Source organism: Chiloscyllium plagiosum, unplaced genomic scaffold, assembly GCF_037043375.1.
Source record: "Chiloscyllium plagiosum isolate Xiang-an unplaced genomic scaffold, Cpla_swu_hap1 HiC_scaffold_12, whole genome shotgun sequence".
Classification (NCBI taxonomy): domain Eukaryota; kingdom Metazoa; phylum Chordata; class Chondrichthyes; order Orectolobiformes; family Hemiscylliidae; genus Chiloscyllium; species Chiloscyllium plagiosum.
In genome coordinates this window covers 17,280,082-17,307,668 of record NW_028270150.1, presented here as the reverse complement: position 1 = coordinate 17,307,668, position 27,587 = coordinate 17,280,082, and the positions used below count along the sequence as shown (strand labels likewise).

Below are 27,587 nucleotides of genomic sequence, written 5' to 3'. Positions count from 1 at the left end.
AACAAACACATCGACCTGGACCCAATATACCAACCACTACAGCGGACAGCTGAAACTGACAACCGGAAGCGGCAGGGACAGACCACTATAAACACTGGAGGAAACATCAAAGAAGCGCTTCGCAGGAGGCTCCCAAGCACTGATGATGTCGCCTAGCCAGGGGACGAAACGTTTGCAACAAAAACTTCCAGCTCGGCGAACAGAACCACAGCAATGTATAAGGTTGTTAAGAAACAAGTGGTCAATTACTGAGCCTTGAGAAGGCACGTTCAGCCTATCCTGAGCTGGTCAAGTGGGGACCAAGCACTGACTGAAGATAAGAGACTGCGCTCCATGAGGATAGCTAACTAACCCAGAATAAAGTAGACAGATCAACAACAGAGAGACTGGATCGAGAGAACCACAATTGCTTCTCCCTTACTAACTCTTCAGCACATCCAGGTGACCTTGCACCTGTGGCCATTTTATTGAGTGTAAGTTTCTTTTTGAATTCTGAATAAATGTGTTGCATGGAAACAATCAGTTGGGAATCTTGAGTAGTTGATAGCAAGGGTAAACCTTCAAACTAAAAAGCTGACAATAACTTACAAAATCAGTCTTGGCAATCTCCTTAATAAATGATGAATTGCTTATGTTTCTTGAGAGGTCTAAATTATAGGTAGAGCTTGGAATGAGAGATGAATTGATGTAAATGTGGCATGAGGGTTCCTGGCTGCAAGCTATTCAATTTTAACAAAGATGTTTTAAAATATCTTTGTCTCATTCCACACTTTATTCATTGTTAATAATTGTGTTAATTTTTCTTTAGGGAGTATTTAGCTTTGCTCTCTGTGTTTCCAGTATCTTCGTAAAGCATTTAGTCTTGAAGTTATCATCATCTCCAAGTACTTTAGCAAAATGCCCATTCCTCCTCTGTCCTAACAAGTTGAGAGGGTCTGATTTTAGCCAGGAAGAAATTAGGCTAATTTGTGGGTCGGAATAAAGTTAAAGGCAGGGATTTAGACTCTTGACCCCTCACTGTGAATCTGCCCTGCAGTTTATAAGAAAGGCAACAGAGTTCAAATGACCATGTCAGGTCCTGACTACAATTTTCACTGGAGACCTGAGGAGCAGGGATGGGGAGCTGTAGTGGGGACAGGGGGAGTCATTGACAACTTCCCTGTCAGACAATACAAAGAGAATGTGGTTCAAGGGCAGCAAGACCTGTTTGCCCATTTTATTTAGATGTATCTGGGGCCGGGATGCGAAAGGACATGAGCTGTGGATGGTGTGCCAACCGGGTGTGAGAGCTGACCAGTTGACCAGCCTAAAAGTACAATGGGGCTGAACTTCAAGAGAACTGAACTGGGCCCTCTAACCAGGCTGCCTTAGCACATGATCACTTCTGGGGCTACCTCTGAACTGCCTCCTGGTGTGCCTATTCCAACTTCATTCCAGCTGCAACCGCAGGAGGAGATTCCAGCAGGGGAGCAGGGGCCCTAGAAAAAAGGCAGACCACCAGGTCAGGAAATTTCCCACCTCAACCTTCCTGCTTCACTAATGAAAAATCCTGCACTCTACCATCTTCCACTGATGGCAATGGAGTTGGCTGGGTTTGGGTGGGACTCCAAGGGGAATCATGGGAAATAATGAGACTGCATCATTCAAATCTCTGAACTTTCTCTGTTCTTCAGCACCTTTGGGGTTGGTGTGTCTTTCCCTTTAACACTCAAACTTGGGTATCAGTAGAAGAGACCACAGGTGAGATCACTAACCAAATGCAACCACTGCAGTGCAATGATCAGCTGATTGATTATTGTGTTTTCTTGTGTTGGGGGAATGACAAGAGGCTTATTTCAAGTACAAGAGCAGGGAAATGATGTTGAATTTGGACAAGTCCCTTGTTAGGTATTAGCTGGAGCAATGCGCACAGTTTTCAGAGAGTCTTATAGTACAGCAATGTCCCTTGGCCCAACGGAAGTTGTGTCTGCCATGTTCTGGGAAAGATGCAAATGCATTGGAGACCGTGAAGAAGCAATTTACTAAACTGGTTCCAGGAATGAGCTCTGCTGATAGATTGAAGAAGGTGGGGCTGTTCTCCTTGGAGTGAAGACGATTGAGAGGAGATCAGATTGATGTTTTCAAAATCATGAGAGGGCAGGACAGGGAGAAGGTGAGTCCACTTGTTAAATAAACAAGAATGAGAGGTCACATATTTAAAGTGAAGCAAGGGTGATGTGCGAAAAATACCATTTCCATCCAGTGAGTATTTAGAGTGTAGAATGCACTGTCTGGAAATGTGAGGGGAGGCAGGTTCAACTGAGGCATTCAAGAGAGCATTGGCTATTTTATCGGATGGTAACAGTGTGCAGGGATATGGGGAAAATGCAGGAGCTTGGCACTGGCTGATAGAGACAGATTAGATAATCGAGAAGTGCAGATTTAATGGGCCAAATGGCCTCTTTCTGCACTGTAAGTTTACCATGATGCTATGATTAAAAGCTGGGAGAGCTCAACTCTTCAGACGCTATGCTGGATGGTGCTTCTGCACATTTATCAGGTGTGGTTTGAATCAGTCATGCCTTCCAGTGGCGAATAGCCTGCTAACCATTTGGACAGGCACTAAAGCCCAGGTGAGTCTTGCAGGTACTGTATGCCAGAAAGAGGGAGTGCTTTTTGAAGAGGGTATGGAGAAAAACAGAAACACACACACCACCTGAAAGAGCAGTGGAATCAGATTCTGTGGGAACTATTTAAAGGCAATTGGGTGTGTCCTCGAAGAGAGTTGACTTGCATGATTGTGGGAAATTGGGAGGGGAGTGGTGCTAATTGAATAACTGCTGAATGAATGGATGAATGGACCCCTTGAGTGCGAACTGAACTATCCCAACCCGAGAAAACCCCTATTACATACCAGACATGTCAAACCTATTTACCCAGAGAATAGTTAGAATGTCAAACTTGCTACAGTATAGATCAGTTGGCCTGAATGGTCTGTTTCTGCATTGTACACTAGATCTGAATCAGTCTGATGAGATCAGAAAATCCTGGAACCTCCCTTCATAACCTTAGGGGACTGTGCAGGATATTTACAGAAAAGCTCTTTCCTCTGTTGGGAGAGTCTAGATCAGCGGACGCGATCTCAGAATAAGGGGTCGCCCATTTAAGGCAAAGACGAGAAGGGATTTTGTCTCATAGGGTAGTAAATCTACGGATTTCTTCACTGCTGGGGGCTATCGAGTCTGGGTCATTAAGTATATCTAAGGCTGAGACGTGATTTGGAGATGCCGGTGTTGGACTGGGGTGTACAAAGTTAAAAATCACACAACACCAGGTTATAGTCCAACAGGTTTAATTGGAAGCACACTAGCTTTCAGAGCGATGCTCCTTCATCAGGTGATAGTGTCACTATCACCTGATGAAGGAGTGTCGCTCCGAAAGCTAAGGCTGAGACAGATTTTTAATCAGGAAGGGGAATCAAGGGTTATGGGGAAGAGGCAGGAAAGTGAAGTTGAGGATTATCAGATCAGTCATGATCTCGTTGAATAGCAGAGCACTTGAAGGGCTGAATGGTCCATTTCTGCTCCAACATCTTATCGTTTAAAACCAGACATTTTGACTTTGCTGCTGTTCCCGTTCAGGAGTGAGAAGATGATTGAAGGCAGACGAGAGCCCTTCAAAGTACAACTCAAGGTCCTGGGGGTTGCTAACATATTAATGAGACCAGGTGGTCCAACTGCATGAGGTTTTCAGTGCGGCTTCTCACAGAAAATTGGACAAACCATCCCTCGATTTCCCCAGCCCAGAATCTTTAAATGTAATCCACAAACTATCGATTGAATTCTGTACAATGCAGAGCAGAATTGACCACTTCAAGATAGCTGAGTGCTAACATTACAGCATTGGGAATAAAAGTGAAGAAGTCGCAGTACTGTACTCTGCCCAGTAGAAGGCAGTACAGCTCAGGAGTCTCCACCACAGTAATTCATGTGGGTAATCTGAAAGAGCACAGCCAGCTCCCTTTATAACTCTCCTCCCACTAAGCTCTCCGGGATATTAACACAAGTACTTATAGAAACCTCTACTGTCTGGACAAAACACAGAGTTGTGTTTACCCCCACCTGCTTCATCAATCATCCCTGGAAACAATTAGGTTCTAACCTTTGAGAGGTCACAGTAGAAATTTCCAGATAGCAGAACCACATGGGTGACTGTTACGTTCCTCATGATGATCACAGCTTTTTATAAAAATTCCTACCTTCTGACAGACCCAGAAAGGAAACATGTTTGTAACTGGCTGAATCAATTCCATTTCAATCTACTTGCCACCTACACACATACACACAGTAGTGTCAGATCTGCTTTATGCTGATGGGTTTCACACTGACTCAACATAGCTACCTGTACATTGCGCTACAGCCCCCTCCCCCTTCTGAGTGACAAACTGTGCCAGCGACCAGGAAGAGATGGTATGTGTATGGAATGAGCTGCCCAAGGATGTGGTGGAGGCTGGTACAATTGCAACATTTAAGAGGCATTTGGATGGGTATATGAATAGGAAGGGTTTGGAGGGATATGGGTCGGGTACTGGCAGGTGGGACTAGATTGGATTGGGATGTCTAGTCGGTATGGACGGGTTGGACCGAAGGGTCTGTTTCCATGCTGTACATCTCTTTGACTCTATTTGCATTCATCCAGTATTGGAGGAGGCCCTTCGATCCATCATGCCTGTGTTGGATTCAGTGTGAGTGTGGCTGGCATCCATGGGCTTGCAGTGACTTTTTTGAAAGAAGAGTAGAACTGGCACCTTTAGTCTATTAGATATGGGAGCCCATCGAGCCTGCTCCGCCATTTGATCATGGTTGATATGTTTCTCTCCCCCATTCTCCCGCTTTCTCCCCTTAGTAAGCAAGAACCTCTCTATCTCTGTCTTAAAGACACTCAATGATGTGGCCTCGATAGCCTTCTGTGGCAATAAGTTCCACAGATTCACCACCCTCTGGCTGAAGAAATTCCTCCTGGTCTCAGTTCCAAAGGGGTGTCCATTCATTCTGAGACTGTGCCTTTGGGTCTGAGTCTCTCCTACTGGTGGAAACACCTTCTCCATGTGCATTCTCACCTAACTTCTTAGTATTCTGTAAGTTTCAATCCAAACCTTAACTCTCATCCTTCTAAACTCCATTGAGTTCAGAGCCAGAGTCCCCAACTGTTCCTCATATATCAAGTCCTTCATCCCAAGGATGATTCATGGATTATAGTGGTGGAGACTCATGGGCTGTAGTGCCTTCTACTGGGCAGAGTGCAGTACTGCGACCTGTTCACTTTTATTACCAAACCTCCTCTGGATCACCTCTCATGCCAATATATCCTTCCTCAGATACAGAGCCTAAAATGTCTCACAAAATTCCAAATGCGGTCTGAACGGAGCTTTATGCAGCCTCAGCATTACCTCTCTGCTCTTGTATTCTGGTCGTCTCGAAATGAATGCCAACATTTCATTTGCCTTCCGAGCTGCCAACTGAACTTTAAGAGAATCCAGAATTAGAACTTTCACAGCCAATTGAATTCCAAAATGTCTTATAGACAATTAAACCCTTCGAGTAGGGTCACTGTCGTAATGTAGCAGAACTTTTGGCACAGCAAACTCTCATAGGTAACTAAATGGTAATGACAAGGTAATGTATTTTAAGGCATTCATTGAAGGATTGATACTAGCTCGGACACTAGGGAGAAAAAAACATCCTCAAGGAGGAGGATGGGGACTTTGAGTTTAATATTTCATACAGAAGTTGGTCCCTGTGACAGTGCAGCACTCCCTCAGTTTGAATCAAATGAAATTTTGTACTCATCTAAACAAAACAAAATCAAAGAACTGCAGATACTGGAAATCAAACACAGAAACAGAAATTGCTGGAAAAGCTCAGCAGGTTTGGCAGCATTTGTGCAGAGAAATCGGAGTTAACATAGAACATTACAGCACAGTACAGGCCCTTCGGCCCTCGATGTTGCGCTGATCTGTGGAACCAGTCTGAACTCTATCTATCTTACATTATTCCATTCTCATCCATATGTTTATCCAATGACCATTTAAATACCATTAAAGTTCGCGAGCCTACTACTGTTGCAGGCAGTGTATTCCACACCCCTACTACTCTCTGAATAAAGAAACTACCTCTGACATCTATCACCCTTCAATTTAAAGCTATATCCTCTTGTGCTACCATCACCATCCGAGGAAAAATACTCCCACTGTCCGACCTATCTAACCCTCTGATTACCTTATATGTCTCAATTAAGTCACCTCTCAACCTTCTTCAGTCCAATGAAAACAGCCTCAAGTCCCTCAGCCTTTCCTCAATAGACCTTCCCTCTGTACCAGGCAACATCCTAGTAAATCTCCTCTGAACCCTTTCCAAAGCTTCCACATCTGTTTTCTAATGCGGTGACCAGAACTGTATGCACTATGTTTCGGGTCCCGAGACACTTCCTCAGCACTCACCTCCATGGAGTGGAATCACGAACGCATGACTTCTGACTCAAGAGTGCCATCCATTGAGCCAGGTGTGATGATATTTGGAGGCATAGGGTCAAAGAGATGTACAGCATGGAAAAAAAGACCCTTCGGTCCAACCCGTCCTTGCTGACCAGATAGGTTAACTGAATCTAGTTCCAAATGGCCCGTATCCTTCATATACCCATCCAGACATTTTAAGTTGTCCTTTCAGTCCCTTGTAAATCTTTCCCCTCTCACCTTAAATATATGCCCTCTAGTTTTGGACTCCCCTACTCTGGGGCAAAGACCTTGACTGAAAATGTGTTGCTGGAAAAGCGCAGCAGGTCAGGCAGCATCCAGGGAACAGGAGAATCGACGTTTCGGGCATAAGCCCTTCTTCAGGAATGAGGAAAGTTTGTCCAGCAGGCTAAGATAAAAAGTAGGGAGGAGGGACTTGGGGGAGGGGCGTCGGAAATGTGATAGGTGGAAAGAGGTCAAGGTGAGGGTGATAGGTCAGACTGGGGTGGGGGCGGAGAGGTCGGGAAGAAGATTGCAGGTTAGGAAGGCGGTGCTGAATTCGATGGATTTGACTGAGACAAGGTGGGGGGAGGGGAAATGAGGAAACTGGTGAAATCCGAGTTCATCCCTTGTGGTTGGAGGATTCCTAGGCGGAAGATGAGGCGTTCTTCCTCCAACCGTCGTTTTGTTGTGGTCTGACGATGGAGGAGTCCAAAGACCTGCATATCCTTGGTGGAGTGGGAGGGGGAATTGAAATGTTGAGCCACAGGGTGGTTGGGTTGGTTGGTCCGGGTGTCCCAGAGGTGTTCTCTGAAACGCTCCGCAAGTAGCCGGCCTGTCTCCCCAATATAGAGGAGGCCACATCAGGTGCAGAGGATGCAATAGATGATGTGTGTGGAGGTGCAGGTGAATCTGTGGCGGATTTGGAAGTTTCCTTTGGGGCCTTGGAGGGAGGTGAGGGGGGAGGTGTGGGCGCAAGTCTTGCACCTCCTGCGGTTGCAGGGGAAGGTGCCGGGAGTGGAGGTTGGGCTGGTGGGGGGTGTGGATCTGATGAGGGAGTCACGGAGGGAGTGGTCTTTACGGAATGCTGATAGGGGAGGGGAGGGAAATATATCCTTGGTGGTGGGGTCCGTTTGGAGGTGGCGGAAATGACGGCGGATGATGCGCTGTACATGGAGATTGATGGGGTGGTAGGTGAGGACCAGTGGGGTTCTGTCCTGGTGGCGGTTGGAGGGGCGGGGCTCAAGGGCGGAGGAGCGGGAAGTGGAAGAGATGCGGTGGAGGGCATCATCGACCACAGTTCTGATCTCCAGCATCCGCAGACCTCACTTTCTCCTCAAAGACCTTGATTATTCACTAAGCCATGTCCTTCATAATTTTATAAACTTCTGTAAGGTCACCCCTCAACCCGTGATGCTCCAAGGAAAATATTTACAAGAGAAAAGTACAATACAAAGTCAGAAACAAAAAAGTGGATATTCTAAAATGGTGCAGATTAGGATGTTAACAGTACCACTGAGTTTTCTAAGACTGATGTGAAGCAATTCAATTGGAAAGGATTCACCCAAGGACTCGTACAGAATTGAAAAGCATGCTGGCAGAAACATCAGTCAGAATTCTTCTGATATTGTTAGAAAGGGAATAGCATAGGTCAGATGCTGGATGAAATCAAAAATACCACCTTTACTGGCAAAATCTGGACATTTAAAGGCAAATTTAATTTCATATCAATAGCAGGAAGATTATAGAATGAATTATTACGTGAGAGAGACGGGGACCAGAGGACATAATCTCAGAGTAAGGGGCTGCCCAGTTAGGATAGAGATGAAGAGAAACTTCTTCTCTCAAAGTAGTGACACTCTGGAATTCTTTACCACGGAGGTATGTTGAGCCTGGATTAATAAGTATGTTCAAGATTGACATAAATAGATTTTTAATGAACACCGCACAACTATCACCAGACAGGAGTGTTCCCTCCCAGTCAATGGCCAAGGACATTCAGGCTCTGATCTTCAAGTAAGTGTCCTCCAAGGAAGTCTTCGAGATACACAACACAGAATCACGGAGCAGAACCAATAGCCAAGTTCCGTACCCATGAAGACAGCCCCGACCCTGATCTTGGGTTCATGTATCGATACATGTAACCCCACCACACTGTCCGGTGCAAAATATTCCTTACTCTCCTGTTTTGATAACCATCACCTTGATAACTTGCTATCTACCTTAATTAGTTTTGGATTACTTGCTACTTTGGTTAGACCCTTGGCATGCAATTCTTTTACCTATCATGTTATTCCAGCCATTTGATTTGTCCCTAACACCACCTTATTTTTGATTTTTTTGTGATTATTAATTGGATCATAAGTCATCCCCTTCACTTACTATTCAGCTGTTGACAGTTCAGGCATACCATCTTACACTTTTGACCACCTGCAGAGACTTATTATCTCACCTGTTGATGCTCCACTTACTATTTGTATTTATCTTTTTACACTCTTAATTACCTGCAATTATCTTACCATTATCTCTCTTGTATAAATCTTGTGCCTGGGTACTTCCCTGCACTTCACCTGATGAAGGAGCAGCGCTCCAAAAGCTGCTGATTTCAAACAAACTTGTTGGATTGTAACCTGGTGTTGTGTCACTTCTGACTTTGTCCACCCCAGTCCAACACCGGCATCTGCACATCAGATTTTTAGCCAGTAAGGGAATCTAGGGTTAAGGGAAACAGCAGGGAAGTGGAGTTTAGCGTTATCAGATCAACCATAGTCTCATTGAATGATGGAACAGACTCGATGGGCTGAATGGTCTATTTCAACTGCTGAGCTTTCTGGTCTTATTATCATGTACAAAGTTGTGGAGCATTTGTGGAGACATGGAATAATTGGTGGTATGTTCATTCATATCAGAGCAACTGGAGCGGACGGAATAATAGCTGGATAATAGGATTCAGCAAGTCGATTTGAATGAGTCAATATTCTGGATGGAGACAATCAGCGAGGAGGGTCCTACTTATTTAATCATTTTCATAACTGATTTGGAAGTGCAAGCTGGCAGCTTCATTTGAAACAGGAGGAAGATTGAACCAAATTACAAGGAATAATTAGATTGTTTTGGGCGATGAGCCCGCAATTCACAGATGCAATCAACCACAGTGCCCTGTGGCCCAACATTTCAACTCCCCCTCCCACTCTGCTGAGGACATGGAGGTCCTGGGCCTCCTTCACCGCCGCTCCCTCACCACCAGACGCCTGGAGGAAGAACGCCTCATCTTCCGCCTCGGAACACTTCAACCCCAGGGCATCAATATGGACTTCAACAGTTTCCTCATTTCCCCTTCCCCCACCTCACCCTAGTTCCAAACCTCCAGCTCAGCACTGTCCCCATGACTTGTCCGGACTTGTCCTACCTGCCTATCTCCTTTTCCACCTATCCACTCCACCCTCTCCTCCCTGACCTATCACCTTCATCCCCTCCCCCACTCACCCATTGTACTCTATGCTACTTTCTCCCCACCCCCACCCTCCCCTAGCTTATCTCACCATGCTCCAGGCTCTCTGCCTTTATTCCTGATGAAGGGCTTTTGCCCGAAACGTCGATTTCAAAGCTCCTTGGATGCTGCCTGAACTGCTGTGCTCTTCCAGCACCACTAATCCAGATACAGTTTAGTGTCAGACATAACTTAAGGACATAGGATATGTCAGGACCTACAGCACTAATGGCAAATAACTGATCAGATTTGTACAAATTGTTGGGATTGTCTGTTTGAAGTTTGGCATTCTTGTGTTTCTCCTGATGACTTCAAGAAAAAAGCTCCATCAACATGTCTCACTTTTGAAGAATATTCGAAACAGGGAAATGTTATTAACATAAAAGATTATGAGGTTGGTGAACCAGAGTTTGTCATTGAGGCAGAGCTCATGTTAACATTTAAGAATGAATTAGAAAGCTATTTGAGAGAAAGCAACATCAGAGGCTATGGAAACAAGGCTGGCAGACTAATTGGTCAACCTATCTTTTCCCTTTTGACCTTCCTATGTAAATCTATTACATAAATCTTTTTATTATACTTTATTTGAGATTGTGAACTGAAATAGAAAAAGAACTCTTTTATGACAAAGGGTTAAGGAAAGAATTGAAGGCAAGTTAGTGAGACTCATTGTAAATAATGTTTACACTGCTACTTTTTTAAAGCAGTGATGGGAAGTTGTTTGAAGATGGATTGACATCTGGGTGTATGAAAAAGTGTTATTCAGTTGGAAACCAATTGTTGATGGGCTTGTGGAGATGTGACCAGGCGTCAATGCCAAAGGATATTAGCTTGACCACAACAATTTGATTGGCTGCTGCCTAGCTGAAAGCTTATGGATGTGAATGTTTGTGGCAGAATCATTCAGACTGTTGAAAAAGTAGATGAGTGTCTCTCTTCTCATCCATACCTAAAGCCTGAAGCTAGCTAGTTTATTTTCTGCAAGTTGCTGTAAGTTGTTGGTTTTAACCAATAAGGTAGAGACTGTACAATTTGTGTTCCAGTCATTCTGTGCCTTCTGTGAAGAAGTGCGACCCCCCCCCCCCTTCCAACCACCTCTTCAAAACCTGCAGGAAACAAGTAATGAAATAAAGAACTTGGGAAACACTCCACTGAGTCCTGAGGACTCCTTTTAAACTGCTTCCCAGTTTCTTTTGCCTCCACCCAAAAGCAATAGCTGCCGCCGCCGACGATGATGACGTCACTTCCGCCCCCACCGACCTCGCAGCCTCCGTGATCGCCGCCCAAACAACCGCCTCCACGATCGCCATGAAGACAATCGCCGGCAGATTCGCGACCTCCGCGGCTATGGGGAATAACTCTGTCTCTGCGGTCGCCGCAGCCACTTCCGCCCCCACTGACGTCACTAACCTACACGCCCACAATGCCGCATGTGTCTCCGCCCCCACGCCGATCTCCACGCCTAACCCTGCCCCCCCCGGCGAGTTCCGTCACCACGCCCAACCCCGCCCCTTCGCCGATCTCCGACTGCATGCCTAACCCCGCCCCCACACCTATTTCTGTCACCACGTCTAACCCCGCCCCTTCGCCGATCGCCATCACCACGCCCAACCCCGCCCCCACGCCGATCCCCGTCCCCGCCCCCAGACCTAACCCCGCCCCCACACCCAGCTCCAGCCCCACACCAGGTCCTAGCTCCCAGCCCTGCCGTGTTTTCACTATCCCTCCAGACCTACCCCTCTCTGAGGATGAAAGATCAGTCCTCAGCAGAGGCCTCACCTTCATTCCCCTATACTCTCGGATTAATGAGTTTAACATGCGGCGTGACATCGAACAATTCTTCCGCCGCCTTCGCCTCCGCGCCTACTTCTTTAACCAAGACTCTCGCCCACCCTCTGACGACCCCTTCTCCCGCCTCCAACACACCCCATCCACCTGGACACCCCATGCTGGCCTCCTATCTGCCCTCGACCTCTTCATAGCCAACTGCCGCCGCGATATTAACCGCCACCTGAACTCCCCCACCCCTCTCACCCACTCCAACCTCTCACCCTCGGAACGCCCAGCCCTCCACTCACTCCGCTGCAACCCCAACCTCATTATCAAACCAGCAGACAAGGGAGGCGCGGTAGTAGTTTGGCGCACCGACCTCTACACCGCTGAGGCCAAACGCCAGCTCGCACATACCTCCTCCTTCTGCCCCCTTGACCATGACCCCACCCCCCACCACCAAACCATCATCTCCCAGACCATCCATAACCTCATCACCTCAGGGGACCTCCCATCCACCGCCTCCAACCTCATAGTCCCACAACCCCGCACCTCCCGCTTCTACCTCCTGCCCAAAATCCACAAACCTGACTGCCCCGGCCGACCCATTGTCTCCGCCTGCTCCTGCCCCACCGAACTCATCTCCGCATACCTTGACACCGTCCTGTCCCCCTTAGTCCAAGAACTCCCCACCTACGTTCGGGACACCACCCATGCCCTCCACCTGCTCCATGATTTTCGCTTCCCCGGTCCCCAACGCCTTATTTTCACCATGGACATCCAGTCCCTGTACACCTCCATCCCCCATCACGAAGGACTCAAAGCCCTCCGCTTCTTTCTTTCCCGCCGAACCACCCAGTACCCTTCCACCGACACCCTCCTTCGACTGACTGAACTGGTCCTCACCCTGAACAACTTCTCTTTCCAATCCTCCCACTTCCTCCAAACGAAAGGAGTAGCCATGGGCACCCGCATGGGCCCCAGCTATGCCTGCCTCTTCGTAGGATATGTGGAACAATCCATCTTCCGCAACTACACTGGCCCCACCACCACCTTTTCCTCCGCTACATCGATGACTGTATCGGCACCGCCTCGTGGTCCCACGAGGAGGTTGAACAGTTCATCCACTTCACCAACACCTTCCACCCCGACCTCAAATTCACCTGGACAGTCTCAGATTCCTCCCTCCCCTTCCTCGACCTTTCTATTTCTATCTCAGGCGACCGAATCAACACGGACATCTACTACAAACCGACCGACTCCCACAGCTACCTGGACTACACCTCCTCCCATCCTGCCCCCTGTAAAAACGCCATCCCATTCTCCCAATTCCTTCGACTCCGCCGCATCTGCTCCCAGGAGGACCAGTTCCAAAAACGCACAACCCAGATGGCCTCCTTCTTCAAGGTCCGCAATTTCCCCCCCGACGTGGTCGACGATGCCCTCTACCGCATCTCTTCCACTTCCCGCTCCTCCGTCCTTGAGCCCCGCCCCTCCAACCGCCACCAGGACAGAACCCCACTGGTCCTCACCTACCACCCCACCAATCTCCATGTACAGCGCATCATCCGCCGTCATTTCCGCTACCTCCAAACGGACCCCACCACCAACGATATATTTCCCTCCCCTCCCCTATCAGCATTCCGTAAAGACCACTCCCTCCGTGACTCCCTCGTCAGATCCACACCCCTCACCAACCCAACCTCCACTCCCGGCACCTTCCCCTGCAACCGCACGAGGTGCAAGACTTGCGCCCACACCTCCCCCCTCACCACCCTCCAAGGCCCCAAAGGAAACTTCCATATCCGCCACAGATTCACCTGCACCTCCACACACATCATCTATTGCATCCTCTGCACCCGATGTGGCCTCCTCTATATTGGGGAGACAGGCCGGCTACTTGCGGAGCGTTTCAGAGAACACCTCTGGGACACCTGGACCAACCAACCCAACCACCCTGTGGCTCAACATTTCAATTCCCCCTCCCACTCCACCAAGGATATGCAGGTCTTTGGACTCCTCCATCGTCAGACCACAACAAAACGACGGTTGGAGGAAGAACGCCTCATCTTCCGCCTAGGAACCCTCCAACCACAAGGGATGAACTCGGATTTCACCAGTTTCCTCATTTCCCCTCCCCCCACCCTGCCTCAGTCAAATCCATCGAATTCAGCACCGCCTTCCTAACCTGCAATCTTCTTCCCGACCTCTCCGCCCCCACCCCAGTCTGACCTATCACCCTCACCTTGACCTCTTTCCACCTATCACATTTCCGACGCCCCTCCCCCAAGTCCCTCCTCCCCACCTTTTATCTTAGCCTGCTGGACAAACTTTCCTCATTCCTGAAGAAGGGCTTATGCCCGAAACGTTGATTCTCCTGTTCCCTGGATGCTGCCTGACCTGCTGCGCTTTTCCAGCAACACATTTCCAGCTCCACCCAAAAGACCAATTTTTATTTAGCTATCTTTGTTTATCTGCATATTTTTCTTGGGATTTTCAGAAGTGTGTTAGAGTTTAACTAGCAGAGTTATATATCAGCAGTTTATAGGTGTTGACCTGTGGTGAAAATCTTTTTATTTGTAACAAGTAGTCATTACTGTTAAGTATTGTGTCCTGTCCATTCATCAAATTAATATGCGATTTTGCATATTTCGATAAAGTCATTAGTTTTTGCCACAACTCCTTAGATATTGGGTTTGATTTCCAGTGTGCTGCCTCAGTGAGGCTTGACCATACAAAACTCAATAGATGATACATGAATTGGCAGGAGATAGCAGAAAAACGATAGCAGAAAATGGCTAGCCATTTTCAATAGTTTCAATAGGTCCAAGCAGAGTTAGATCTGGAAAGCAAAAAGTAATTCGTTATTTTTTGGAATACATTATCTTGGGGGTACCACAGGGTCAAGTAGGTGAAAATTGTTGGGGTTATGCAGGAATGTAGATTGAGGTTAAAATCCGATCAGCCATGATCTTATTGAATGGTGGTGCAGATTCAAAGGGCTTAGTTTTTAACTTATTCGTTCGTGGGACAAGGGTGTTGCTGGCTGTAAGGTATAGGGTTAAAATTGTGCAGAATAAGGGAACAGGCGTTGCTTCTGCAAAAGCTTGCATGATAAAATTGGGCTGCGCATGCAAATACTAAACAGTGAGAAGCGAAAACAGATAGAATTATCCATGACTAATAGGGCAGAGTAACCGTGGATCAGAGTGTACCAGTTGCAGGAGAATAGTGTATCAGTCGCAGGAGGGATGTGGCCAACGGAAAGAATTTAGTTTGGTAGTGTTAAGACGGACCCGCGGGGTCCCGTCTTTGCGTGTTCTTTCGGAAGGAGAGACTCACACTGGCAACTATGGTTAGACGCAGACAGCCGTTTATTCACAGAATCTTAACTGGTACAACGAATCTACAAGCATGCATTCGTTGGAGAAGGCGTTCTCCCTTCTCATTCAAACTTGACACAATTATACTTCGCGCTGCCTGGAGTCCCCGGTCAGTTCGCCTTCCCCATTGGTCCATTCATCTGCGCGCGCTGGGGATCCATCCTCCTATTGGCCGCATCAAAGTGCCTGTCCAGCTCCTGCTGTGCTTGACAATGGCTCAGCCATCCCCGGGAGTGGTTCCGATCCCGTATTCAATAGTTCATTGTTTCAAGGAATTACTATGCATCTGACAGGCTAGCCATTTTCAATAGTTTCAGTTTAACTAAATTGACAATTACACTGATCAACTTTAGACTTAAATAGAGCCATTCACACTTAACAGTTACAGGTTCCGATAGAGCAATTCACACTTGTCTAACAGTTACAGATTCCGATCGGTTTCTTTATTAATCCCGAGTTTCGATGGGGCAATTGATACTGGCTGGTATTTACAGGCTCCAAGATTTAATTAACATTGTGCATATCCCTTACAAGCTCCAGCCAGGTAGTCATGCAGTTTCCAGCAGCAGCTCGCTTGGCTGTTGTTAACCATTTCAGGGCTGGAACTAGAAGTGTCTGTTGCAGAACTAGTGTCACCCTCCCTAGCCCTACATTAAACACCCCAGTGAAATCTCCCCAACAGTAGGATGATCGCCACAAAGACAGCAAACTATGCCAGGATAGTCACATATAAGGAATAAGATAAATAAGAGTAAGGGGCGACAGGCTTAGAGTAGTGGGAGAAGTAAACGGAGGCGGAGTGAAGCTAGAGCTTGTGAAAGGCTACGCGCTACAGCAAAAGTAACCAGTGGGGTAAAAGGGGAGGACCGAGAGATGCAGCTGAACTGCATAATTCAGAATGTAACCCTCAGATCGGGGGTGCCTACCTGTTAGGCAGCCGTCTTGCAAGAACGTTTCAATAAAATTCGCTGCTTCAGAATTTGACTCGGACTGAAATTTATTGATGCATAAGCTTTGTTTCTCACAATTGGGGGCTTGTCCAGGATCCTGTCATCATTGGTGGAGTAGGCACCATCGACGGTTAGGAAGACGCATCCTGTTCCCTTTTAGAACGGTCCCGTGTTTCTCAGTGGCAGGTGCCCCTCCTGATTGACTGATCAGAATCCTAAGAAAGTCATTCTGAACCAGTAAAGAGGTTTGTGGGGTTTGAGTCCCCATCGTTTATGGTAGGCACAACTGCAGTCAGGCAACTCCATGCACGGACCAAGGAAAGAAAAGAGATTTTTTTTTAAGTACTGCCTTGGTGGCTGGGATTGAGTTCTAGTAGTTAATAAGGAATTCAATGTGGGCTGTGCTGAGGGTAAAGGAAAAGCCTCCAGGACAAAAAAGGAAATGGAAATGGAGGCTGGGTCCCTGACAACATACCTCCAGAAAGTCCGTTGGGCAGGATGATGTGGAATTGGAAAAATAATACTTGTACAAGGGAAAAAGACAGGAAAAAAGCTGATTAAATATTGTTGCTTTGTATGGGCTAAGGAATCCATTCTTCGTCCCGCCGTCTTCTGGCCAAAGTACGGGTCGGACGAAGACTGTGTTTTAAATATTTGAATTTATATGTCAACGGAAAACAGCCTTTCAGTCAGGAGGAATCAGATTATGCTTCGTGTCGGAAGGGCTGGTAGCTGAAGGGCTACTGAGGATACACTTCGTAACTAAATCATGGCCAGACATCCAGAAAAAGATTCAAAAGATAGAGGGGTGGAGCGAGAAGCCTCTAGAGGAGTTGTTGCGGGAAGCTCAGAAAGTGTCTTGTGAGATATGGTATGTGTGTGTGTGTGTGTGTGTGTGTGTGTGTGTGTGTGTATGTGTGTATGTGTGTGTGTATGTGTCTGTGTGTGTGTATGTGTCTGTGTCTGTGTGTCTGTGTGTGTGTCTGTGTGTGTGTGTGTGTGTGAGTGAGAGAGAGAGAGAGAGAGAGAAAGAGCTGTACAGCTAATAGAAAGTTTAACCCTTTGTGATTCGGTTTGAATGCACATTTGTTTGTTGGGGATTCAATGTTTGTGCTTTGTTCCCTGGAGCTTGAGATCCAGACTGTTTTGAATCTGATTTCTATTATGGAAATTTAACATGAATTCTTTTACGGTTAAGGATTTTACAGTAATTATGAAATAAAATGTTAACTTCTGTTCTTTTTACAGGTCATGACTGCCTTACTATCAGTTTCTAACTAATCTCTTTTATCCTTACATAAAAGTGATTTCAAATGAGCTTAATACGGAGGAAAACAACATTATAACCTTTTTTTTGTGTTTCAGACTCATTTGTTTTCACTTAATTTTAAGACTGATGTGTTTCATTGGTGATTATAATGCGCCAGCCGTAGCTTGATTCAGCATGTCCACGCCCTCAATGACAGTTGAAGTTTCAGTTCAATATTAGATTGTAATAAATGATTTTTAAAAAATCCTATGGTTAATATCGGTGACCTTGGATTGGCCATTATTCATGCTTTAATAGTTTTTTTTTAACTTGAATGTAGACGTACCTTTTAAGGCAGCTCCGGTTATTTCACGACCTATAGCATTGTAATTGAGCAATGACTGGTCAGGACTACTTAAGAAAACTAATTTTGGATTTAAGTTAAGGGACTAAAGCCAGGTAATTATAGTGAATTTCAAAGTTGGGAACTGTATGCATTTTATATTTTAAATATTTAGTACTGAATAAATGAATTTATAATATATAAATATATACTTACAAGTAAGATTCCAAAATGTATAGTTAGGAACAGGCTTTAAGGTTAGACAAGCATAAATTGATAAATTGGTATTTGAGGTTACAGGGAGCAAGAAGCTCCTGGTATTTGAAGCTATAGGGAGCAAGAAATATTGCAATATTTCTGAAAAAAAGATCAAGGTCTAAACAAAACATTGGGTGATGAAGAATGGCCATTAGGTGGCCCTAAAGCTGTTCAATTGGTTAAATCGGCTCAGCAATTGATCTGGCAACGTAACATGGGAGCGGGAACGAAAAAGTTAATTGGACCATGGTGACAGTTTTGTGATGAGAGGCACGAAGAATCAGTTTTGCGCTCATGGCAAGATACTGCCACCAAATTGGGGATTGAATTAACTGCAAATGGTGCTATGAAATCTGTTGAGGTTCTTAAAAATGAATGTGCTTGAGCAAAACAATTACAGAAACAGAATGAGAAGTCACAAGTGACTGGTAAACAAACAGAACTGCGCAATTACAGTTTTTAAAATGTTTTAGTCACTTGTTGCATTTCCACCCTGAATTACAGATAATAATTAATATTTATAATAAATCAATTGTGTTGGCCTGAATCAATATTAATTGGCAGGATTCCTTCACACATTCTCAATAACCTGTCATATTGATTCATGGTTAATTTAAAACATGATTGCATTAATTCATTGTTAATTAAAGAATGGAAAGCTACATTACTGGCCAGAGTGGCAGCAACAGCCTTATTGGTAGAGGAGAGTTGGAAACTTACTTTTGGGGGAGCCTTAATAGTCAGCACCCCACACCAGGTACAGACCATATTAAACCAGAAAGCAGGATGATGGCTCACAGACTCTGGGATCTTGAAATATGAGACAATCTTAATAGAGCAGAATGACCTTGTGTTAGTCACAGACAGTGGCTTAAATTCAGCTGCATTTCTGTGGTGGGGGAGAGGGGAAGCCCCTGGTAATCCAGAACACGACTGCCTTCATATTATTGAATATCAGACTAAAGTGCGGATGGACTTAAGAGACGTCCCATTGCATGTGGGAGCTCGGTTGTTTATCGACGGGTCCTCACGGGTGATTGAGGATAAAAGACACAATGGATATGCTGTAGTAGACGGGATGGAGGGAAGTGTTATTGAGGCTGAAAGACTGCCTAATGGCTGGTCAGCCCAAACTTGTGAACTCTATGCCCTAGAAAGAGCCCTCAGAACATTAGAAGACAAGGAAGGAATGGTGTACACAGACGCCAAATATGCATTTGGAGTGGTACACACCTTCGGAAAAATTTGGCAAGAAAGAGGACTGATAAATTGCAGAGGAAAAGAACTAGCACATGAGCAATTGATAAAACAAGTGCTGGAATCCCTGTTACTCCCGAGAGAAATAGCAGTAGTTCATATAAATGGACATCAGAAGGGGAATGAACCGGAAGTAAGAGGAAATAATCTGGCCAATGAGGTAGCTAAAGAAGCAGCCCTAAATCCACCAGGAGCAGTGATATACTCCCTAATACCTACAGTTCCGGATCTTCAGGGTGCCCCATTGTTTACTGCAAAGGAGGAAAAGGAACTAAAAGATTTAGGGGCTGCAAGGACAGCATATGGGCGCTGGAGGTAACCCGATGGGAGGGGAATGTTGAATAAAATGATGATGCGAGAAATTATGGCTGTCTTACATCAGGGGAGTCACTGGGGATTGCAAGCAGTGTGTGATTTAGTCTTAAGGAAATATGGATGCAGTACGAGAGCCAAACAGAGATGTGAGTGATGTGTAACATGCAAATAAGTAAACAAGAAGGTGTTAAGGAAACAAGTCCCAGGAGGGAGAGAACCTGGGCTAAGACCATTTCGGAGCATTCAGGCAGATTATACCGAATTACCCCGAGTGGGAAGACTGAGGTATATGCTGGTAATGGCTGATCACCTATCTGGATGGGTGGAGGCGTACCCTTTAGTCACTGCCACTGCAAGTGGGGTGTTCAAGATAATACTTGAACACATAATTCCCAAATACGGGATAGTGGAATGCATAAATTCAGATGAGGGAACTCATTTCACTTCCAGGGTACTCCAGGGAGTAATGAAGGGGTTAGGAGTCCCCTGGGAGTTCCACACCCCTTGGCACCCCCTTCATCAGGAAAGGTTGAGAGAATGAACCAGACACTCAAGAAGCAGTTATCTAAATTAGTAGTAGAAACCAAACTCCCTTGGACTAAATGTTTACCTATAGCCGTTTTGCGAGTGCGAACGGCCCCAAGGAAAGATATGGGACTGTGCCCTTATGAGATATTGCTTGGCCTGCCCTATCTGGGAACGAAAGGGGATCTGCAACCCTGGAGACTAAAGATCTGTTCTTAAAGAAGTATATACTGGGCTTGTCCTCCTCTTTGTCTTTCCTCAGGAAACAGAGTTTGTTGGCACAGACTCCACCCCTTGAATTCACCGTCCATCCGATTCAACCGGGAGATTGTGTCCTAGTCAAATCATGGACTGAGACCAAATTGCAACCAGACTGGGAGGGGCCATACCAAGCGCTCCTAACTACTGAAACAGCGATAAGAATGGCAGAGAAAGGCTGGACTCACTACACCCGGATTAAAGGGCCAGTGGAATCTCCAGTTGAGAGAGAAGTCTGGACAACCGAATCGACAGAAGAACCACTTAAACTTAAGCCAAAAAGACTTTTAAATAACTGATTATACAGTATCGGCGCGAGCGCGGGATAGTTTCTGCAGTATTGAATGCTTGGTGCTTCACTACCACTGTAGAATGGGAAGAATGTTTATGTACACTATATTAGCTTTTCTAGTCTTAGGATTCTGTCAGGCCATGGTGTGGTCATCTTACTTAGTGATAACGGTTCCAAAAAGTACAGATACACAAGTTATAGAAACAGATACCTGCAGCCTGGTGGATTGTGGAGATGTAAGAAATCAAAGGCAATACAGTAACTCAGAGATGCATCTTAGGTTCTGTGAAAAAGGTCCCGAAAGGGGGGCATGGGGCAGGACTAACGGGAGGAAAGTGTCCCGGAGAGAGAAGTGTAAGGAATATCTTTGGGATAAAAAAATGTAAAGAATGGTGGAGACAGGACGACGTCAAAGGTGATCTCTTGATCAATCCACTTGTTACAGTACACCGAGCCCACTTCCGGCCAGCTCTTGACTGTCCCGATAAAGAGTGTAATCCAAAATATTTAACAATAAAGGAAACCTCATGGTATGAACAGTTTTAGGGGGAGAAACCTATCAGGTCCAGTTAAACCAAACATTCAGAATAGAGATGAAAACAGATGGGAAGGATTTCCTGGGATGTAGTTTTAAAATACAGGTGCAAGACAGAACCCGAGTAAGGGAAAGGAATAATAGAGTCCCTTACTCTGACCCTAAAGTGATAAAAATTGTAGAGCTAAAGGACTTAAAGCAGACCATTGAAGGAGAGACAGGATATGGGGATACAAATGCCTGGGCTGAATGGGTAAAGTACACTGTGAAAAGTCTGAATAAAAGCAATTGTTATACATGTGCCTCTGGGAGACCAATGGCCCAAGTAGTGCCCTTTCCACTCGGGTGGAAGCGAGACAGGAGGGGCATGACATATATGATAGCCCTGTATCAGGATGAGACTGCATGGAGTAATAAAGACTGTATGCCCCTTCTATTAATGTTCCCTCCTTTAAAGAAGGAAGGCTTAAAGACCCCCCCCCCCCCCACCATGTTTCTGCCATGGTTGGAAATCACACATCGTGTGTAAACAGGCGAAGAACAAATCGGTCCAGATATTTGGGGGAGCTGAAAGCATGTACCGAGATTGAGTACGTGATGAAAAAGGGAGGGAACTACTCAGCATTAAGGATTCCCCGAGTGGATCTGTGGTGGTACTGCAGAGAGAAAATATTGAGACCCACCCTACCTCCAGATTGTGTGCGATTGTACAATTGCCAGTTCCGTTCACCCTGGCATTTGAAAAGAAAGAGATAGTAAAGAAAGGGGGACAAAGTATGAGATCACTATTGGGTACTTTGTTTGATGATCAGATATATCTAGACTCTGTAGGAGTTCCTAGAGGGGTATCAGATGAGTACAAGGCTCGCAACCAGATTGCAGCAGGTTTTGAATCGGCTCTATTCTGGTGGGTAACGGTCAACAAGAATGTGAACTGGATAAACTATATTTTCTATAATCAGCAAAGATTAATCAATTACACTGGGGACGCAGTCAAAAGCATAGCAGAACAGCTTAATGCAACCAGTAGAATGGCCTGGGAAAACAGAATGGCTTTAGATATGATTTTAGCTGAAAAAGGGGATGTATTCGTGATGTTAGGAGGGAGCAGTTGTACTTTTATTCCAAATAATACAGCACCTGACGGGTCAATCTCTCGTGCCTTGCAAGGATTGACCAACTTGGCGGAAGAACTGGCTGAGAATTCAGGAGTGGACAATCACTCACAGGATGGCTGAAGTCATGGTTTGGGAAGTGGAAAGGCGTGGTAGTCTCCATCCTCACCTCCCTGATAGTGGTAGCAGGGGTACTGACAGCAATTGGCTGTTGTATCATACCTTGTGTATGGGGGTTAACCCAGTGGCTAATTGAGACGGCCTTGGCAAACCAAATGCCTCTAAAAGGTAATCAGGCAGAGGGACTCAATCTCTTGAACAATGAGGGGATGGGTGACCTTAAGGAATTATCCAAGATAAATGAAGTCTCAGGGATGATGCTAGCAAACTGAAAGGCAACGTATGAGACAAATGCAGAAGACAACAATTATTACCCAAAAAGAAAAGGGGGGGGGATTGTAAGGTATAGGGTTAAAATTGTGCAGAATAAGGGAACAGGTGTTCAAGGATCAAGGATAACCCCAAGGCATGCAGTAGGCTCATGCGGAAAGTCAGGAGGCATGGGATAGAGGGAAATTTGGCCAGTTGGATAGAAAACTGGCTAACCGGTCGAAGTCAGAGAGTGGTGGTAGACGGTAAATATTCAGCTTGGAGCCCAGTTACAAGTGGAGTTCCGCAGGGATCAGTTCTGGGTCCTCCGCTGTTTGTAATTTTTATTAATGACTTGGAAGAGGGAGTCGAAGGGTTGGTCAGTAAATTTGCAGATGATACGAAGATTGGTGGAGTTGTGGATAGTGAGGAGGGCTGTTGTCGGCTGCAAAGGGACTTAGATATGATGCAGAGCTGGGCTGAGGAGTGGCAGATGGAGTTCAACCCTGTCAAGTGTGAGGTTGTCCATTTTAGAAAGACAAATAAGAATGCGGAATACAGGGTTAACGGTAGGGTTCTTAGTAAGGTGGAGGAGCAGAGGGATCTTGGGGTCTATGTTTATAGATCTTTGAAAGCTGCCACTCAGGTGGATAGAGCTTGTAAGAAGGCCTATGGTATATTAGCGTTCATTAGCAGAGGGATTGAATTCAAGAGTCGTAAAGTGATGTTGCAGCTGTACAGGACCTTGGTTAGGCCACATTTGGAGTACTGTGTGCAGTTCTGGTCGCCTCACTTTAGGAAAGATGTGGAAGCTTTGGAGATGTTGCAGAGAAGATTTACCAGGATGTTGCCTGGAATGGAGAATAGGTCGTACGAGGATAGGTTGAGAGTGCTAGGCCTTTTCTCATTGGAACGGCGAAGGATGAGGGGTGACTTGATAGAGGTTTATAAAATGATCAGAAGAATAGATAGAGTAGACAGTCAGAAACTTTTTCCCCGGGTACAACAGAGTGTTCAAAGGGGACATAAATTTAAGGTGAAGGGTGGAAGGTATAGGGGGGATGTCAGGGGTAGGTTCTTTACCCAGAGAGTGGTGGGGGCATGGAATGCGCTGCCTGTGGGAGTGGCAGAGTCAGAGTCATTGGTGACATTTAAGCGGCAATTGGATAGGTACATGGATAGGTGCTTAAGCTAGGACAAATGTTCGGCACAACATCGTGGGCCGAAGGGCCTGTTCTGTGCTGTATTGTTCTATGTTCTATGTCTATGTTCGAGGTGTTGCTTCTGCAAAAGCTTGCATGATAAAATTGGGCTGTGCATGCAAATACTAAACAGTGAGAAGCGAAACAGGTAGAATTATCTATGACTAATAGGGCAGAGCAACCATGGATCAGGGTGTACCAGTCACAGGAGAATAGTGTATCAGTCGCAGGAGGGATGTGGCCAATGGAAAGAATTTAGTTTGGCAGGATGATCGCATGAAGACAGCAACCTACGCCAGGATAGTCACATATAAGGAATAAGATAAATAAGAGTAAGGGGCGACAGGCTTAGAGTAGTGGGAGAAGTAAACAGAGGCAGAGTGAAGCTAGAGCTTGTGATAGGCTACGCGCTACAGCAAAAGTAACCAGTGGGGTAAAAGGGGAGGACCGAGAGATGCAGCTGAACTGCATAATTCAGAATGTAACCCTCAGATCGGGGGTGCCTACCTGTTAGACAGCCGTCTTGCAAGAACGTTTCAATAAAATTCGCTGCTTCAGAATTTGACTCAGACTGAAATTTATTGACACGTGAGCTTTGTTTCTCACACTGGCTGACCAGCATTTATTGCCCATGCCTAGTTATCCTTAAGAAGGTGGTGGTGAGCTGCCTTCTTGAACCACTGCAGTCCATGTGCTGTAGGTTGACCCACAATGCTGTTCAGGAGGAAATATCAGGATTTTCACCCAGCAATAGTGATTCACTTCCAAGTCAGGATGGTGAGTGGCTTGGAGAGGAACCTGTAAGTGACGGTGTTTCCTTGATCTGCTGCCCTTCTCCTTTTGGTTGGAAGTGGTCATGGGTTTAGAAGGTGCTGTCCAAAGACTTGTGGTGAATGTCTGCAGTGCATCTTGTAGATAATACACACTTCTACTACTGAGCATCGGTGGTTTAGGAAGTGGATACTTGTGGATGTGGTGCCAATCAAGCGGGCTGCTTTGTCCTGGATGATGTCAAGCTTGTTGAGTGTTGTTGGAGCTGCCCCCATTCAGGGAAATGGCCTTCTCTCGTTCCTTGTTCATATGCTTGTCGAAGTAACTTTTGCCTTCAAATGATCAATCAAGTATTTTATTGTGGTTGGATAGAGGCGACAGGACTGTACCAAAAGTGAGATGGAATACTGACTATTAAAAAAGTGTGGCTGTATTCCACAAAACACTGTTAAGATTTTGTCCATGAGTTCCATTTAGCAATGATGCCACGAGAACATGCAACAGAGGTAGAGCTTCCTATAAATAGGAAATTGAATAGGTTAAAAACTAAGCCCTTTGAATCCACCCCACCATTCAGTAAGATCGTGGCTGATCGGATTTTAACCTCAATCTACATTGCTGCATATCCCCAACAATTTTCACCTACTTGCCCCTGTGGTTCCCCTGAGGTAATCTATTCCAGTTTGCTGGGGTAGATTTCGTTCCTGAGTTTTGTGTTAACCAGTAGAGGACATCCCCATCCCACCACCCAAACCAACCCAACAGTCCCCTTTGAAGCTAATGATCATGGAGACAGGCCCTATCCTTAGACTGATGCCCCCTGGTGGATGTAAGCAAGCTCATCTTTAACTCAGTGCAGCTTATCTCATTGTTTCGCATGGCCTCCATTGGGCTCCACTGCATCAGAGGATATGGCAACTTCCAGTATTGGGAGTTCTTGTCCCACCACTTCGGACACTTGGATGGTGTGATGATAGGTGGAAGGAGGAGGAGAGATGGACAGAGAACCTGCCCCGGTCAGGACTTAGCACAAAACCCTCAGCAAAGGCCAATTTCTGGTACACATTGATCTTAGCTTGTTTCTTTAACTTTCCTCGACTGGTATGGACTGGAAGCAGCTATTTGGTATCTTCTATGTTCCTACCTAGGTTACCATGAAGGCTGCTCCTTCTCAACCTTTCCCCCACCTGAGGCATGGTGGCCCTCGGGTTAAATCACCACCAGTCGCCTTCTCTAATGAGAGAGGAGTCCACTGGTTCTTTGGGACTATAACGACTTTACCCTACTTTACGTTTCTCCAAAAACATTCATTTAACCTCCGGCAAGGAGAGGAGAACATTTTTTTGGCAAGTGGATAAGGGTGGCGAAGTAAAATCTCTTCTATTTTTTCACCCAAACAGAAATCTCTTAAAACAAGAAGCAAAGAACAAACTCAGGTAAATGACACAAGAACAAGAAAGAACCAACCAAACCAACACACAAGTTGAATGCAGACACACCTGAGAGAACTCGAGTTAGTACAGTGAAATTTGAAAGTTTACATCTTACACTGCAAATCAAAACAAAACTGGAGGTCTGGAATAAATCTCCACTGGGACGAGGAAGGAAGGAAACTGGAACAATATGAAGCTCCACAAGGACAGAGTGTGGCCATACATCAGGGAGCTCCTCCAGAGACATGTCAGAACTCAGTCTCTACTGCCTGCAACTTGCAAGTAAAACTGAAGGTTGCTTTGTCCACAAACATTAAAATATTCTGTGTTTTGAGTTCTCTGACATCATCCATTTGTAGTCCAGTCCATGCTTTGAACCTGATGTTACAGCAATTCCTTATTCTTTGTATCGATATAGAAATTGATATAATAGCTTGATCCATTTGTATCTTATCGATCTTCCATTTGTGTGTACGTTCATTTCTTGTTTCGCCTGTATTGATGCCTCCTATTTGTTGAGTCTGATAATTAGCATCGTCTAATCATTGCAGGCCAGAAAAGCTGGGGTGACCTGAAACAATCCAGTTAGCAGAGGAATTGGTGAATTAGGCAGAGGTATTATTAGACGCTGCTGAAGTTAGCTTCAGCAATTTATTTGTTCTATTCTGAATTTTGTTCATTCTGTCAACCCAGAATTACAAGATATTGGAATAGAGGCAGGTCAATCAGTCCCTTGGATCCATTCCAAAAGCAACGTCATGGTTGATCTGTGCCTCAGATTTCATTTACTGGCCTAAAGATGTTGAAGTCTCTGATCATAGTGACATTCCTTTTGTTGTAGAGTGTTACAGCACAGAAACAGACCATTCACTCCATTGTATCTGTGTCAGCCCTTTGAGAAAGCTGTCCAAATTTGTTCCATACCCCAGTTTTCTCACCATAAGGCTGCCAATTAGATTTAATTACAAGGTTAGACCCAGGGTTGATCTTCTTGGAGAATTACATTCTCTCGGAATCACAGATTGCAGTGTGTCATCAATAGAAATGTAGCCATGAACAAAAAATTGGCATTAAACGATAAAATGCTATTAAAACGCAGTGTCCTCTACCCTCTCTCCTCTCTTCCTCACCTTCCCTTTTTCTCTTCCTTATCATCTCTTCTCTCCTTGCTTATCCTCTCCTCTCTCTTCCTCCATGCCTGCTCTCTACTTTCCTCTTCTTCCTTCTATCCCCCTTCAATGAAAACCGAACTAACTGAGGAACTACAGAGTATCCTGCAGACAGGAAATAAAGAAATTAAGGAATAAGGTAAGGAATGAAGTTGAGGTGGAAGATTTACCACAACCACAGTGAATGGTGGAACAGGGTTGAGGGGCCATAGAGTCTATTTTGCCTGTTCTGCTGTAAAGTTATGTTTCTCATGTTAATATAATGGGCTTTGACACAACTGACCTCTACAAAGAGTCTGCAGATATAAATTGTGTTTTTTAAAATAATAATCAATATAAGCGCTCCATTGAAATCTTCTGACATTCAGGTGTTTGTGAAATAGATTCTGTTCAGTTCAAAAAATTGAAATGAA

At 45.5% G+C, this 27,587-nt stretch overlaps 1 long non-coding RNA gene across 1 annotated transcript in view; it reads left to right on the top strand.

The window, feature by feature from the left end:
• The window catches only part of LOC148148491 (uncharacterized), a 108,533-nt gene extending 82,045 nt beyond the window's left edge, over positions 1-26,488 (top strand). The window contains exon 4 of the long non-coding RNA XR_015758735.1: positions 25,973-26,488. This is a non-coding gene — a long non-coding RNA (uncharacterized LOC148148491). The remainder of the gene's footprint in view (positions 1-25,972) is intronic.
• The last annotated feature ends 1,099 nt before the right edge of the window (positions 26,489-27,587 follow it).